The sequence below is a fragment of the Octodon degus genome, unplaced genomic scaffold (assembly GCF_000260255.1).
Source record: "Octodon degus isolate 3935 unplaced genomic scaffold, OctDeg1.0 scaffold00016, whole genome shotgun sequence".
NCBI lineage: Eukaryota > Metazoa > Chordata > Mammalia > Rodentia > Octodontidae > Octodon > Octodon degus.
In genome coordinates, this window is record NW_004524592.1 from 16,333,790 (window position 1) to 16,336,826 (window position 3,037).

Genomic DNA, 3,037 nt, shown 5'->3' on the forward strand with positions numbered 1-3,037 from the left:
ATACATACGTAGCCTTTCTACTAGCCTTGAATATCACTCTGCTGTACATGTCACAAAATAAGCACCTGGACAGTGCAAAGATACTAAAAAGTGCTTATCCAAGAATGTACACATAAGCAGTGGAGGCTGGGGAGATGGCGCAGTGGAATAAGTGCTTCCCTGGCAAGCACAAGGGCCTGAGTTCAATCCCTGGTTCCGCCAAAACATAAGCAGTGGAAGGGACACTGGCCAAATCAGGTGTCTCAGAGCCCAGAACAGCCAATCAAATTATAACAACTCTCAAGGGGGAGAGCGTCTTTCTTGCCAAGTAATAAAACAGGTTTAGAACAAAGACCCCTAGATCTGGCTCTGGACTCCCTAGTTGCTTATCTGCCTTTTTCCAGTAAAGTGATTTTGTTCCATCTTTCTCTTCCTTTTCCAATAAACATTTTATTTTTTCTTCTAATTTTATATATCTTATTCTTTTATTGACATAAGGTTTTTTTTTTTTGTTTTTGTTTTTGTTTTTTTTACTATGCCTAGATAAAAATCTACCTTCAGGAGAAGTAACAAAAAGGAGAGAAGCATCCACTCTCCTTGTGTGGAACATGCTATGCATTGAAGTCTGAATTTTAGACAACATCTAGACATAAAATTTGTAAGAAATTACTTCTGTTTTACTAAAAACAGATTGGATAAGGCCACAGTACAAATCAGGAGGAAGAGATTACTGATCATTCCTTCATGGTAGTAATACTGCTCATTCATTATATGGGTCAAGTGAATCTGATTTTTGCATCACAATCTTTCAAAGGTATAATCCAGACAGCTTCCAGAAAATTATAAAATAAAGCTAAAAATGCAGAAAAGAATAACGGTATTTTGGGATAGTAAAGAAAATATGGTCAAGTGTCATGCGTCAAAAATGTACAGAAGAGCTTGGTGAAATGAAAAAAAAAAGGCATAAAAATCAATCAAAAAGACAAAAAAATTGAAAATAAGCAACTGTGTTTCATTGTAAGTAAATCAAATTAGAAAAAGTCTAGAGTTAGCCAGCTAAGAGAAATGAACCAGTGCTCGTTGCTGGCGTTAGTGTGGGTGGTATAGATTATGATATAAATGTATGAACTGTGCACCAGCCAGCATCAGTGCCTGTGGCATTTTCTCAAATCTCTCCTAGGGCAGCAGGGAAGAGAGGGCTACCTGCAGCATCCCATCGGACTAGCATGCTTTCCAGCAATTGAAGACGGAGGGACAGAGTGAAGCAGTCCGCGAGACCAGGAGGGGCTCCGACTCAGGAGTTGGTGAGCTGACCCTGGAACTCCAGTCCCCCTCAGCTGGCTCCTACCTTTCTATCCCGACCTCACCCTCTTCCCATCCCATGGCAGCGCACCCATCCCACATCGTTACCATTGCGTGGCGTCAGGGTCTCCCAGACTGTTTCCCACGCAGCTCGTAGGTGGCAACATTCACCGAGGGAGGAGGTCAGCCGGTTGGACACTAGGGACGCGCTCAGGACTCAGACTTCAGCACCGAGACGCGGAAAGAGCCCTCTTACTACAGCTCACCTGATAGGACAGTTCTTAGAGTCCCGCTGATTGGCTCCCGCTCTCGTCCCAACCTGAGCAGAGGCTGACAACAAATCCTGTGTGGTTGAAGCCGAATGACAGGAACCCAGTGAATTGTAGACCCTGGGTCTCTTTCAAGATGTCACCTGACCTAGCCTGGGTAGTGACTGCATTTAAGCAGAGTTCGCAGTGGGCTTTGCATAGATGCTCCGCACGACCTACTAGATTCTGGGGGTGGTTCCTGTGTGTTGCTCCTGAAAGTGGAATTCTACATGTGTGCAGACTTTTCCAGAGTCAGCATACCATGGACGAAACCGTGGTATACTATTAGAGAATGTCACTAGTACAGGATAGGTCAGGACACAAAGGGACAGAGGGAGGGCCCTGTTGGGAGTGGTTAAAAACTTGAATTGGGGCATTTGGCTTCATGGCCAAGACATTCCTGTGCTGTCTCTCAATCTACTGATTTGTAACGAGAGAGAGAGAGAGAGAGAGAGAGAAAAGAGGATATATACTACAAGAATTTGTACAGAACAAATGAAGAAACTGGATTTAAATGGTAGAAATACTCTGCAAAGAGTCAGGATAAAATAAAGCAAACATTTCAAGTACTTCAAACAGGTAGACTATTGCATTAAAAAAAAAAAACTTCAGTTGAAAGTGAACATATTTTACTTCATCCTTTCTTATGCATATCTCTTTTATTTCTTTCTCTTGTCTGATTTCTCTGGCTAATGCTGACAGGAGTGGTGATAATAGTCTTTTTTCTTGATTTTAGAGGAAAGGCTTTCAGTTTTTCCCCATTTCATATGATGTTGGCAATAGGTTGGTGATAAATGACTTTGACCATATGAAGAAAAAGACCTCTATTTCCACTTTTTTTAGGGTTTTTATTACGAATACATGTTGCATTTTGTCAATGACTTTTTCTATATCTATTGAAATGATCATGTGATTTTAGTCCTTGCTTCTATTTATATGATTAATTATATTTATTGATTTATATATGTTGGACCATCCTTGCATTCCAGTAATAAAGTCTATGTGGTTGTAGGGCATGATCTTTTCAATTTGTTGCATTCTGTCTGTCAATATCTTGTTAATGATTTTTGCTTCTATGTTCATTATAAAAGTAGATCTAGGGGCTGGTGAGATGGCTCAGTGGTCTAAAGCACCTACTTAGAACAAGCTTAGCAAAGCACAGGGACCACGGTTCAATCCCCCAGCACCCCCCCCCCCCCCCCCCCCCCCCCCCCCCCCCCCCCCCCCCCCCCCCCCCCCCCCTGCTGGGCTGAGCTGGCCCCCCCCCCCACACAAATAAATAAATAAAAATTAAAAAAAAAAAACAAACAAACCATAAAATAAAGTAGGGCCAAGCCTAAGGTCTCAGAGAGGCTCATGGGCAGCAGGCAAGGACCAACAGTTTCTCTACAAAGTGAGGACAGGACGGTGGCACGAGCAATGATGACCTCCTGGTCTTGGGCATGGAG